Source organism: Meles meles, chromosome 3 (genome assembly GCF_922984935.1).
Source record: "Meles meles chromosome 3, mMelMel3.1 paternal haplotype, whole genome shotgun sequence".
Classification (NCBI taxonomy): Eukaryota; Metazoa; Chordata; class Mammalia; order Carnivora; family Mustelidae; genus Meles; species Meles meles.
This window is the reverse complement of record NC_060068.1, coordinates 92,664,759-92,678,935: the sequence shown is the minus strand read 5'-3', so window position 1 is coordinate 92,678,935 and position 14,177 is coordinate 92,664,759. Positions and strand designations below refer to the sequence as shown.

Here is a 14,177-nt window from a genome sequence, read left to right as displayed (position 1 = left end):
AGTTGCCTTGAGAAAATACTCGAGACTTGTCCCTTTGAATCTCCTTCTCCTAGTACAACTTAGCTCCCAAAATGTGAAGCCAAGTGGAGTACTAATCACAGTGTCGGGTACAGTTTATTTTTGTTTTTCACACATAGAAAACCTATATTGCTGTTGGTGAAATGTATGTCGCAAAGTATCAAAATGATGTTTCCTCAATTTTAAGACACTTGCTTTTCCACATTTGAATGTTTTGGAAATCAGAATGAGCTTTAGAATCACTGTCAAAATAAACACGTCAACTGCTAGGTATAGGAGTTGCTAAGAGCAATTGTCATTTGCTTGTGATGCGTGAATGCAGACAGATATTTCAGAATAAAGAATTTTCAGAGCCAGGGAGTAGTGGTGTTTCTGCTTCACTCAGCTGCAAAACATCTGTCTGTCAGCTTTTCAAGAGAAGCTGTTGAACTTCCTGCAAGATGTAATCAATTAAAAAAAATTTTGTTAAGGTTCTAAGCCAGGTGCCACAGAGGTCAAAATCATAGGCACTTTTCTGAAATGCTAACCTCTGCTAATATTTATTAAGCATTTTACTCTGTGCCAGGTACTTATCTGCAAAGGGGGTGTACCAACATCTCATTTAATTTTTTTTTTAAGATTTTATTTATTTATTTGACAGAGAGAGATCACAAGTAGGCAGAGAGGGATGTGGGGGGGCGGGAAGCAGGCTCCCCGCTGAGCAGAGAGCCCAAAAGGGGCTCAATCCCAGGACCCTGGGATCATGACCCAAGCCGAAGGCAGAAGCTTTAACCCACTGAGCCACCCAGGCACCCCTCATTTAATTTTTAAAAGACCTTATGAAGAAATGTTTATAGAAGACACATATAAGTTAGTTACTTATATGAAAACACACAGTGGGAATATGATCAGGGAAAAATGAGAGTCTTGGCAGTGTAACTCCAAAGGCTTGCATTTATGTACTTTTTCATAGTTGCACTCAAAAATATACACAGTAGGTTCCATTGTCCTTACTTCACAGATGAGCATTCTAAAACACAGAGAGGTTAAGTACTTTGACTGTATCACACAGCCTGTACTTGGGACAGCTGAGATTCGTACTTGGCCATATCTCCAAAGACACTCTTGGCTCCTCTATCACAGACAAGGTAATACCTTTCCTGGGGAGGACGTGTTCTTTAGACACAGCTTTCTTTTACATCATATCACAGTGCAACCTAAGAATGAGGATGGGCTGAGGCAGAGGGAAAGGGGAGAGAACCAAAGGAACAGCTCCTAGAACTTGAGAGGAGTTGCCACTGACCTCCGTAGTCCTGGCACTCCACAAATTGGAATTTTCCTCTTGCAGTGACCTTCTTTGGGTACAGTTGCTAATTAAATTTAGTTCACATCCATTGGGATATTATGCCATCAAGTCTCTCTAACTTGGCAATATATTTTCCATTCTGCCCCCCGCTTCCTTATTTGCCCCTGTATACCTACCCCCCTTGAAAGAGAAAACAAAACCAGAAAGTAATAAAGGACTTTAAGAAGTATATTCCTCAAGCTTGGAAGCCCCACACAGGCAGTCCCTGTTGTCCTGCTCAAAGAGGGACCTACCCAGTGCTCGCTTCGGCAGCACATATACTAAAAAAAGAGGGACCTACCCAGAGGGAAGCCAAGCTGTGCTCCTTGATGCCAACCTGGAAGGTGAGGCCTCTTTGAGCTTCCACTGTGACTTATCCTTTGTAAATTAGTTCTAAGCCTTTGAGATTCCAACTTTACCAATTTTAAAAATGCTAGTTTCAACAACAATTTATTTTGGGCCATTTCAGTTGGCTGCCACTTTTCTTTATTAGTAACTAAAAATTATGATTGGAGTCACCTCTGCTACCCGTGGAAAAAAACCTTCATTTCTCCCCACCCTGAGGACATTTATAATAATGACTTGGGACTTGCAATGGAGAGGGAGCACTGAAAATCAAAGTACTATTTTGGCATTTTTAGCATTTCAGAAAGCATGCAGTACTTGTAGCTTAAGAAATTTCTAAGGAATTTTCTAAATGTTGGGTTCTTGAGGCAAAGGGGAAGCAGATATTGGAACAATTTAACAAAATTGCCAATCTTTTGGAGGAGTTAACCGACTAGAATAATTTGCTGGTAGGAGCATCTTCTCCTTTCTGTGCGGTTCAGTCTTCATAAATGTCCCTTACAGTAGTGCATGTTACGAAGAAAGGTGATTCTTTCAGATCAGCATCAACCTAAACAATAAAAGTTAAGTTTAAAAAAAAAGTTTCAGTGAGACCTCTCATTAACAAAATTTATGAAGTAAAAGGTTTTTAAAAAATTCCACAGTCCACATGTTTTGAATGTTTGTCCTTTTAAACAGTGGGTTGAAGGGTGGGTCATTTTTTTTCTTTGTTCTCAATTTCCTTTTCAGTTGCTACATAGTGACATGGTTCACACCTTCAGCCATCAAGAGGGTCAAAAAAGAAAATAACGCATCCCTCTGGATTCTAGAAACGGGTCTGCACCCCAGCATCCGTTAGCTTGAAGTTAAAGCCCTATGGATGCTGGGATTCCAAGCTTAAACCTCCACTCACGGGGTGCCTTGGGTGGCTCAGTGGGTTAGGCCTCTGGGGTAAGGGCCCTGGGATTGAGCCCCACATTGGGCTCTCTGCTCAGCGGGGAGCCTGCTTCCCCCCCTCTCTCTCTCCTTGCCTCCTACCTACTTGTGATCTCTATCTGTCAAATAAATAAAATGTTAAAAAAATAAAAATAAAATAAAGTCTCTGCCTTCAGCTCAGGTCATGATCCCAGGGTCCTGGGATCGACCCCGGAATCGGGCTCTCTGCTCAGCATAGAGCCTGCTCCCCGCCCCCCGCCTACCTCTCTGCCTACTTGTAATCTCTGCCTGTCAAATAAATAAATAAAATCTTTAAAAAAAAAAACAAAAAACCCCTCCACTCACAAGCAAAAGTGTTAGATAGGAGGTGGGGGCAAGAAATTAATTAAAGAAGTAGAATCTAAAAGCAATGGTTATGAAGGTTTAGCTGAAAAATGCTAGCCTTTCCAATGCATTAGACTATTAGGAACCATGATGTGAATGTCCCTTTTCATAATTATTGCAGTGGGTGGAGCCATCGTCCACCCAGTGCACATCCTTCATCTGGTCACCAGACAAGAGAGGCTCACTCGTGTGGCTCAGGAAAAGTGTCTGTTTAATAAGGTGGGTCTGTTTGTGAAACCCTGGGATGGGTCTGAGTTTCCTGGGGCAGAACTCTTAGGTAGGACTCTTAGAAAAACCGGAATCTGCAAAGCATTGAGCAATGTCAACTACTTGCCAGTCAGTCGGGGCCTCCCTGGCCACAGCTGCACTGATGGGGCACCAGCAGGACATCCAATGCTGGAGCCTAATGCTGGGTTTACAAGTTTCCACGTTAGCGCCAAGTTCAAATGCCTGCTTTGCCACTTACTTGCCGTGTGATTTAGGGAGATTCACTTAGCGGCCCTAAGCATCACTTTTGTCATCTGTAAAATGGGGATAGTAATGGTCACTCTCTTGCAGGGTTGTTGAAGAGCCAATGTATGTAAAGCCTTTTAGCACAGCACCCGGCACATCCCATGTGCTAATAAATGATTGAAATGTGTTTCTATCCTTTTATTACTTAGGCCATTTTTAGCTGCATGATTTGAATGTTGTGATGGCACCTTACAAAACAATGCACACAACTTTGAGGTTTCATGAGTAGCCGGAAGCTCGAAGTTCTGCGCCAGGAAAGGGGACTTGCTGGGTCTTCCATTTCCTTTTCCATAACTTGGCCTCTCTGCACTCTCCAGGCTCTGAACTCCATCTGTGGGACTCTGAAAAATGCAAAAGAGTGGGAGGGAGACAGCTACCAGCTGAGGAAGCTGGTCCCACCCACCCTCCATCCTCAGCCTCCTCAGTCCTCTGCTGTGTGGCCCTCGGGCCTAGGACTATGTGTGGACAAAGAGAGCCGCTGTCACTGTACCTATGAAGGCACCCAGCTGGGGGAGGGCAGCATCAAGAGTGGCATCCAGAAGGACAGTGTCTAGCAGAGCTGACATGTGTTGGTTCATTTGGAGTCTGGACTTTGGATCAAGTAGGAGAAACTGGTTCCCAGAGTAAAACCCAAGACCCAGCAAGGAGGCCCCTAAGTCCATTCCTGGAGCTTATTCAGGCTTTCCGAGCTTCTCCCACCTTCCCACAGGGAACTCAAAGAATAGGGCCTTCCTTACTACTCTGACCGCAGGCCTGTTGGTCAGCAATGGCCTCAGGGAACTGTAAACCCGAAGGAAAAAGAAATCACAGGCTATGGCTGCAAACAGGCAGTTCAGTGAAAATCTATTCAACTGGAGGCCTGCAGAGCTCTGTACTCAGCACTGGAAGCAGCACTGGAAGCAGCACGGCGGCTGCCCTGAACACCAACCCTCTTCAGCTCTTTTCTCTCTTCTGTGAAGCCTACTTCAAATCTTCTCTATTCTTAAAAATCAACAGGGAAAAGACCAACTACCTGGTAGAAAAATGGATAAGGACATGATATTAGTCAGCGTTCTCCAAAGAAACAGAACAATAGGATCTATATAGACAAATAGATTTATTATGAGGAATTGGTTGCATGATTATGGAGACTGAGAAGTCTTGAGATATGCTGTCTAAGCTGGAGACGCAGGAAATTCAGTGGCGTAATTCAGCCAAATATGAAGGCCTGAGAACCTGGGGGAGAATGGGGCGGAGAGCAGCTGATGGTGTAAATCTCAGTCCTGGGACAGGAGAAGATGACACTTGTCAGTTCGAGCAGTGAGGCAAGACAAACCCACAGGCAAGTTCCTCTTTCTTCTGCCTTTTTTTTCTATTTAGGCCCTCACGGTATTAGATGATGACCACTCAAACTGGGGAAGACAATCTACATTACTTAGCCTACCAATTCCAATGCTAATCTCATCTGGCAACACCCTTGCAGACACACCCAGAAGTAATGCTTTGTCTAGGACCCTGTGGCCATTCACCTTGATCAGTAAAATGAACCATCTGGGACGTGAACAGAGTGCAATTCACAGCTACACATTTTCCCTAGTAGACACTCTCCCATGGGCAAAAGAAATAGATTAAAGAAGGTATCCTTCATAGTGGGGTGGATTTACTGAATATTTTTATTTTGGCCAATCTGATAGATAAAAAAATGAAATCCTGTTTTACTCTGGATTTTTTTAACTGTGAGGAAAAAGAGTAAGTTCATTCTTAACAGATATTCTTGCCTTGCACTAACAGAGAAATAGAAACCTCAGTGAGAACATCTTCAACCCATCCCCACAACCAAGCCTATGCTCTTTCCTTTCCCACACTTGCCTTGACACTTTCTTTACCTTCCCCAGTCCCTGGATGCCATCCCCAGCTGTCCCCTAGGACTTTGCCTCTCTTTGTTGAGCTCTCAGCCCCTTGTCCCTCCTGAATTTTTAGCATTGATATTTAAATTCGCCAGAGTCTCCCAGATCTAAAACTACCACCCAGCTGCTGTCCCAGACCCTCTTTTCCTCTTTTTCATTAAACTTCTTGAAAGAGGTGTCTACACTGCCTACTACCAGCTCCTCTCCCTATGCTTGCTCTGCAGTCTGCCTTCCGTCTCTACCACCCTCCTTGAACTCGCCCCTCCAAAATCACAGTGACTTCCATGTTGCTGAAATCACTGGACACCTCTTCTTGAACATTCTCATCTGCTCCTTCAGCTAGCTTCAGTTACCATGTCACTATATTTAGTCTAGATCCCTCAATAGCTAACTAGCTAATTAAGTAACTAACTTGCTGGTAGAAACCTGTCTGATACCACCCCATACCCCCATCCCCTCCCCTACTCTCTCTCTCTCACTGGACAACTCTGTCATCCATTCAGTTGGCCAAGCTGCAGACTTGGGAGTTGACCTATCACCTTACTCCTCCCCTGCTCCCCTATGGTCAACCTTGCAGTTATTCTTTGAATCTTCCCTTCAGCTCCTATCCTGGTTCAGGCCACCATTTTCTCTGGGTCAGTACATCTTCTCCTCATTCGATTCTCCACACTCCCTGCTATAACCCTTTCAAGAGTTTCCCCCTTACCCTCAGGATAAATTCCAGATTCCTTAACATGATTACAGACCTTTTGGGACCTGGTCTCATTCACCAACCTGCCTCTTGCCTTCTAAGACCCAGCCCTATTAGACTTCATTGTTTTTAAAAACCCACCATTCTTGCTTACTCTGAGTCTTTGACTATGGCATTCCCTCTGCCTCTTTCCTTGTTCTCTTCTGTGGGATAACTTCTACTCATCCTTCAGGTCTTGGCTTACAGCTCTCTTCCTCCAGGAACTTCAAATTTGATTGTTTCTTTAGTCCAATTCTTCCAATAAGATTGAAATTTAAGATGGAACTTATGACCTCCCCCCCCTACACACACACACAGTGTATCACTGTACCCCCTACCACAGTCTCTGGTACTAGTAAGTGCCCAGGAACCATTGCAGGAACTGATGAATGCATGATCAACCCCCACTTCCCAAAGCATTTTAACAAAGAACCCTAAATAGAATCTTGCTGCTTTGTGGAATCATTAGGGGAGAGAGAGAGTTTAGCCAGAGGTACTCTACAGAGTTAGAATTGTAATTCTAACTAATTTGTTAGAACTGTTGTCTGGTGATAGATTTTAGAATTTATGGTAATTTTGCCATACTGCATCCCCTCATCTTCCTTTTAAAAACGTGTGTGTGTGTGTGTGTAAATGCACATATGTGTATCAGAGAACAGCTCTGCCAAGTTGGTTTGTGTAGTCCAGTAGTCTGAACTAAAAATCTGTGAGAAGATTGTGTTTTAGCAAGTTTTCCAAAAATAATCTTGAGGCAAGAGAGTAGGAACTGTGTATTTAAAAATGTAGTTTAGTGGCAGCTGTACATAAGAACAGATCATATTGCTTAAATTTTAACACAAAGATACCCGAAGTGCACTGTTGAGATAAGACAGTGTACACGTTCAGAGGCTCAAAGATGACCAGTGTCAGAATTAGGAGTGTCAATCTTTGGCAGAAGACAAAGTGTCTGGAAGCTAGAAAACATGCCTGTTTGCTCAGATTAATTCTGAGAAGGGAGGATGGAATCAAGGAGCATGGGATTCCAAGCAAAATTCAGACAGAATTTCTAGGAATGCAGTCCGAGTGAAAGCAAACCTTTTAGCAACTGAAAGAATTTAAATACCAGGTTGAATAAATGAAGGAAAATGGTGGAAAGGGAGGAAATGGTGGAGACCTAGCTTTTAAAAGAGAACCAAAGTAGTTCAGTCTTAACGGACCAGATGGAATTCCCAATAAGAGGAAAAGAAGGCAAGAGAACATGAGCGCTCACACTGGGTTTCCAGAACTGTAAGGAGGTTCCCACAATCCCAATAAGAGGAAAAGAAGGCAAGAGAACATGAGCGCTCACACTGGGTTTCCAGAACTGTAAGGAGGTTCCCACAATCCGCCCAAGCTCCCCACCTCCGGTCGGGCCCCTCAGGAGCCCCCTCTGCTGGAACCCTTCCCACCTTACCCACCCAGAAACCTGGGATTCTTTTTAGTTCAACCACAGGCCTGAGTCTTTTCAGTTCTTGCCACTTAATAGCTGTAGAGTCAGTTCGTCCACAGCCACTAGCCAGGTACAAGCCCTCTGCTACTGCCTGGCCTCCAGCTGACCTCAGGGCAGGAAGGAGCATCTGTGCTGTCGGGACTGGGTGCTGAGCCATGGGATCTGGAGATGGGCCGCCTGGTCACAGCCTGGTTCTAGGACTTTCTAGCTAACCAACGCCCGCCCAATTTTTCTGTGTCTTAATCTCCCCTTCTGTGAAAAGTGGGGATAGTAGCATCTGGCCCGTAGAGCTGTGTGAGGATTAGATGAGCTGTGTATAAAGTTCATAGACCAATACTTGAGCTGTGTATAAAGTTCATAGACCAATACTTGGTCCGTAGTAAAACATGTTCCATAAACATTAGCTACCATGATTCCTTATTTCCTTATTCCCTCGCTTCCTTTCTTGACTCATTTCAACCTGGAGCGATCATCTTCAAATAAACTCTGACCCTTCAACTTACTGCTGAACACACTTGGAGAAATTCCCCGTGGCTTGTAGGGAAATCCTAAATGCTGAAAGAGCCCTACAGACCCTTTGTCCCTCTCCAGCCCCATCCTGTACCCCATCCCCCTGTTCTCAGAGCTCCAGACACTCTGACCTTCTTTCAGTTCTTCAAACCCTTGCAGCTTCCTCTCACCTCAGGGCCTCTGCACAAGCTGCTTCCTCTGCCCGGAATGCCGACTCATCCTTCCCGTCTCCGCAGGAGCCTCCCCACGAGCCTCCCCACTTCCTCAGGGAGACCTAGCCCGGCCTTCTTAACTGGGTCAGACCTCACTAGAGGCCCACGTTTTTCTCCTCCGTAGTGCTTCTCGGGGACCCTCTCTGACACATTTTCATGTCGTAATTAGATTTACCTATCTCTCCTCCTGACTGTGGAAGCTCTATGAAGGGAGAGACCGTGTCTATTTTTCAATTACTCCAACCCTCAGAGCCTAGCACATCTCCTGAGTGTAATGTCCGAGTGGAAAGGGATGTTTTGCCCTCTACTAACCCCAGTCTTACCTGCACGAACCAGCTGAGGGCCAGAGAAGGGATGGGCCCTGCCTGAGCTGTCACAGAGGCTTGGACTACCCGGGGGGACTGGAGAGGGACCTGCGGTTTCTAGTGGTTTGTGCTTTGAGCTCTTGTCCTGCTTCCTCCTCTGCCTCTCTGCCTGCTTCTCTGCCTACTTGTGATCTCTGTCTGTCAAATATATAAATAAAATATTTATTTTAAATATTTAAATATTTAAATATTTAATATTTTATATGTATATAATATATATATAAATATTTTAAATATTTATTTAAAATAAATATTTTATTTATATATATATATCTTTAAGGTATGGAAGAGAGGGAGGCAGGGAGGAAAGGAAAAGTCGTGCCCCGGTGTCCTTGCCTCTTCTGGAGGCCACCCTGCCCTGAGGGTTTGTGGTGGTTGTGAAGAACCTCTTCCTTCCACTGCCTGCTGCCTTTGATCCATTTCTGTGCTTCATTCTCAATGAAATTCCAGTGTTTGTTCTTAGGAAAAATGGTCCATTTTTTCCATTGGCATTATAATGTGAACTTTGAATGCAATTTGTAGCCTATTTTTTCTCATGCAGTATTTTGTGGCTCCAAGAAAGGGCAAGGTCATCAGTGCGATCCAATGGGATTCCCTGACCAGCCAGCCAGGGATGGTTCCCTGGTGTTTCTGACACCGAAGGGAGCCACAGCATGAGCTCTGGCCCAAGCAGAAGGTAAGTGGAAAGAAGAGTGGAGAGAAAGGTCTTCCAGGTTCGCCATTTCCACCACCTAGGGAAAGTACTAAAGAATGAGAGTAAGCATAAGCAAAAGGACTCAGTTCTCTGAACTAAAAGCAGAAGAGAGGGGGGCATTCCTCTCACTGCATGCGGGTGAGCATAGATGAACTCCAGAGGACTCAGAGAACGAGGAATGTCCGAGTGGAAAGGGATGTTTTGCCCTCTACCAACCCCAGTCTTACCTGCACAAACCAGCTGAGGGCCAGAGAAGGGATGGGCCCTGCCTGAGCTGACAGGACTACCCCGGGGGGACTTGGAGAGGGACCTGAGGTTTCTAGTGGTTTGTGCTTTGAGCTCTTGTCCAAAATGTAGGTACTTCACCCTGGTTAAATCCTTCCATAACTGTGTGGAGTCGTTTTATCACCCCCATTTTACAGATAAAAACACTGAAGCTCAGGAAGCCCCGGCACAAAGATGAAAGCTGTTCGGTGGGAACATTCTGAGGTTAACACTGCCAAGTATCCTTGGCCTTGACTCTGCACCTGAGCAGCCTTGTCTGCAGGGAGGCCACAGGCTCTGTTTCACCCGAGTCAGTCCTGGTTTACATCTGTGGTCGCACTGTCAGTAGGAATAGCACCTCCTTTTGTTCTCAAAACATGCCCCAGCTGGGATAATACGTTTATTGGGTGATCACTCTAGTGTCCACAAAATGGGGTTATTTGTATCACCTGCTCATGGAGTGGTTGCAAGGATTCAATGGGATTTTGCACGGAAAATGCATGGAATCTGGCACATACTGCTAAATAGATGCTAGCTGTCGTTACTATTACGGTTACCAATAGGAAGGCGTTGGAAGAGGGATCGGGAAGGAGTAAAGCCACGCTTTCCCACTAGACACGCCCATCATGGTCTGGAATGCTGCTCAGTAGAGTCATGCAGCTCCCACTTCAAACTGACCCTCGGGGGATGGCACACACACACACACACACACACACACACACACACACCCCCACTCTAGAGGCCATATGGAGGCACTTCCTGGCCTCGTCCACCTCTCTGCCAGTCACATTCAATGCCTGGGTCTCCTTGGGTCCAGAAGGGGAAATGGTGTATTTATTTATTTTTTTTTTCTTTTACTCTAAAGTCTAGAGCCCAGATTCTGAGGAAGAGTCACACAGAGAATCCTACAGAGGATCCCCTCCCCCAACCCCAGTCTGTGCTTAATTAAGTGAGTGGCTTAAGGGACTTGCCTCCTCTTCAAGATTAAGAGGTGGGTGTGAATATTTTCCTCTGGCCCCCTTAAATGTTCTTGATTACAGTAATAAAAATGCTAAGCTCTATTGCTTCTCATCAGAGTAAAGGCGGCTGAAAACTCCTGATTCCCTGAAGAACCTAATTGTTGATTCTAGTGCATCTAAACAGGTGTTCTTTAGATTGCTTTTTCTAATGCCTTTTCACTGGAAAGATCAATTTAAATGTTGCTTTGAGCTAATCAGTGATTGCTTCTGTATTCATCCAAATTTATATCTTTGCTTCTGTGTGCTAGATGAGACATTACTTTCAAAGTCTATAAACTTAAATAAGGTAGGTGATTTTTAATTTAGCTCTTTGTCCTCTTCTGTCTTCCATATTTTATACAAAGTATGGGTATATTTCTTTTATTATTTAAAATCCTAGTTCAAACCTATATTTGAACTTCCTGAGTCATCTTTGGATATCTTATAGCACCAAGTGTGGTATGTCCTATGCAGTGGGTAGTTAATAAATATTTGCAGAAAAGATAAATTAATACCTTAACCTGGATTGCAAACAAATTGGATTTGTTGTCTCTAGGTGTTTGAGTTCAGGAATTCTTTAAATATTGTCTGAACTTCCTTGTGTCTGCATCTGTGTTTATTCTATTCTCTCTGCCTAGAATTCCCTCAGTTTCATCTCTTGGAAATCTCACCTTTGTGCGAGGTTCTCAGTAAATGCCGGCAGCTCCATGAAACCCACTTGCAGTCTCCAGCCAGCTCGCATGGAGTCAGTCTGCGAACAAAGGAACTGGACAGGGTCACATCTGTGATTTTCCAAACCCCACAGTCCTCTGCGCCTTTCTTATCTAAGCCCATGGATAGCTGTACCCTGCCTTTATTCACCCACTGTGAGCATGTGAACTTCTTAAGGTGAGACAGAGGGTGTGCTCCGCTGAACCACATGTGGAGACCAAGAAATAGTCATTGCTTCGTGAATTACACAGTTCTTGTTTTAAAGAACAGCATTTTAAAAGCAGAGTCTACCTGAATGGAGACATGATGAATGTGGCTCTTCAATCAAGTCCTCAGAACATGGAGCTTGAGAACCTAGAAGCCATCAGTTGGTACTCTCTTTCACATGTGAAGAACCTCTGGTTCTGGGTGTCCTTGGTCTTGGTTCAGATAAGCTGGCTGGAAAAGACCAGAGTTCAGCCAGCAGGTCATCGGAATGCTGTGGAAGACATATCTGTGGGCATAACATGTGTCAGTTTATCCTTGAGTGTAAAGTGCACTTCGTGGTTGGATATGGTAACTGGCTAACTATTCATAGTTCCCCACTCCCTCCCGTTTACTGCCTGTTTCTAAGCAGCAAAGTTGTGGTTCAGTGACTTCTGTCTGGATAATATGAAAACAGGGCACCCAGCCAATTTTGATGAGCTAACTATTTCCCTAAATTATCATGCCTAAGCAAAGGGCCCCAAACCTGCTGTTCCACACTTATCACTGGATCTGGGGGATGGGATACGCTCAGGCATATCATCAATTAGCTGAAATTTTACATTTAAGATCGTCAAGCAGTGAAAACTGGCATCCTTAGAAATGACTGACAGTTCCCCTGCCTCATTTCTGCTACACTGAATTAGGTAAAGGGGGGAAAAAATCACCTTCACTCTTTTTACAGATTTCTTGCTGGAAACCCATGTGACAGGACTATAAATTTTCACCAGATTGATGGGAGAACGGGCACTTCAAAGATGCCTGAAAGACATTGCAAAAGGTCCCAATTAACAGAATGCAGCTAACACCTCAAAAAAAAAAAAAAAAAACCAAATAAATAAATAAAATAGAATAAACGTTGCAGTGGGAATGAATCTTGCTCAGAGTGCTGTGCTGTTGGCTGATTGCCTGGCAAGAGTGGTGGCCAGGACTTGCCAGCTGGCTGATCCACACGCCTGTAAAGGATGCGGTCAGCTTACACCTTGGATTTTGATGGAAATCTTAGAGGTCGGCAGGCGTTCTCCCTAGTAAAGTACCTTAGATCAGGTCATTGCTTTTGTTTCAGGGAAGAAAATGTCCTGATGGCCAGGATCAGTAAGACCAAGTCAGCACTCTGCTCCAAGGGAGAATCCATTACTGGATCAGAATAGATACATACCCTGAAGGAGACACAGGTTGTAATTGAAGGTGGCACGCTCATCTACAAAATCCCCAAGTTAAACCAGTCGTGCCACTGAAGCAAACCAACTGGCTCACCAACAACCACACGTCTTCCCCCAAGTTCCTCTCAACAACCAGTCTGTCAGACTCTCAACTCCAGAGCTACTGGTGTCTTAGCCTCTGGTGTTTACTCGTGGTCAAATGTGAGGAGTTGTGTTGATTGTTTGTTCTGCGTAGATCTGAAGACGGAGATCAGGTGTAGCCCCCACGACGAGGGCTAGCTTAGTACTTGTCACAGGGAGGCATTCAGTGAATGACAGAGGGGCCAAAGGAGCTTCCATTGTCCAGAGTCTACACTGAACATTTTAAAAACTGTTGGCAGAAATTGGCAAAATCTATCAGTCTCCCAAATGGATTTATTTTTTGAAAGGTATTCAAAACTGACTTTAACATTTATTTTTTAAAATCTAGCACACAAAAATATACAGAAAAAACAAAAACAAAAACAGAAACCCTGGGAAAGTTTGAAAGCCAAATTCAGACTGGGAAAAGCGTTTGCAAGACTGAAGATGTACATAACAAAGGGTCAATGTCCTTACTATAGAAGAGTGGACAAAGAAGGTGATCTGGGAATTTACAAAAAGAGAAGGGATCTTTCAACATATGAAAGCATTTTCAACCTTACTAGTAACCAAAGAATACGAATGGAACCAGATACCTCTTTCCATCTATTGATAGGGAAAAACTGTACTCTTAAGATGGCTCACCAAACCAGCAAGGGAATTCCAGTCCCTGACTCAAAGCCCTTCCACGTTCTTCTTTCCTATCCCGTTTCCTGTGTGCCAAAAGTACCAGGTATACAGAAGCAGAAGGGTATAAATTCCCCTCCCTGCTTGTGCTCAGGGCTCAGACCTTTGGAGAACAACCTCGTCTGAGCCCTCCGGTGTTAAATAAACCTCCGATCCTCCAAAGTCTCTGAGTGCTGCTTGGTTCTTCCACCAGGATCCAGTCCAGGTTCTGTAACACTATCATATAAAGAAAAACCCGAGTTGTACTAGGTGGGTTATTTGACACTGTCATACACTACCCATGGCAATGCAAAATAAAACCACCTTTCTGGAGGGCAAATTGTCAATATATATTTAAAGGCTTAACTCTATGACCTGCAGAAATTCATCCCAGTTGAATGAATAGATCCCAGATAAATATGTAAAGATCTGTGTACAAGCAAACCGAAAAGCCTGTCAAACAACAGAAGATAAATCAAATGAGGTAAACTACATCCATACCATCCTGTAGCCGTTAAATTAGTAAAATTTGTGTCTATTAGTTTGAATAGAAAGATATTTATAACATATCAAGAAAAAAAAGCAGGCCATAGAAAAGTATGATCAAGTTTTTGAAAAACATATTTATACATATACACATCTGTTTAT

At 44.0% G+C, this 14,177-nt stretch overlaps 1 long non-coding RNA gene across 1 annotated transcript in view; it reads left to right on the top strand.

Annotated features, from left to right (window-relative positions):
- The window catches only part of LOC123938104, a 95,958-nt gene extending 81,781 nt beyond the window's left edge, over window positions 1–14,177 (top strand). The window contains exons 4-6 of the long non-coding RNA XR_006817674.1: window positions 9,212–9,346; window positions 10,494–10,619; window positions 11,265–14,177. This is a non-coding gene — a long non-coding RNA (uncharacterized LOC123938104). The remainder of the gene's footprint in view (window positions 1–9,211; window positions 9,347–10,493; window positions 10,620–11,264) is intronic.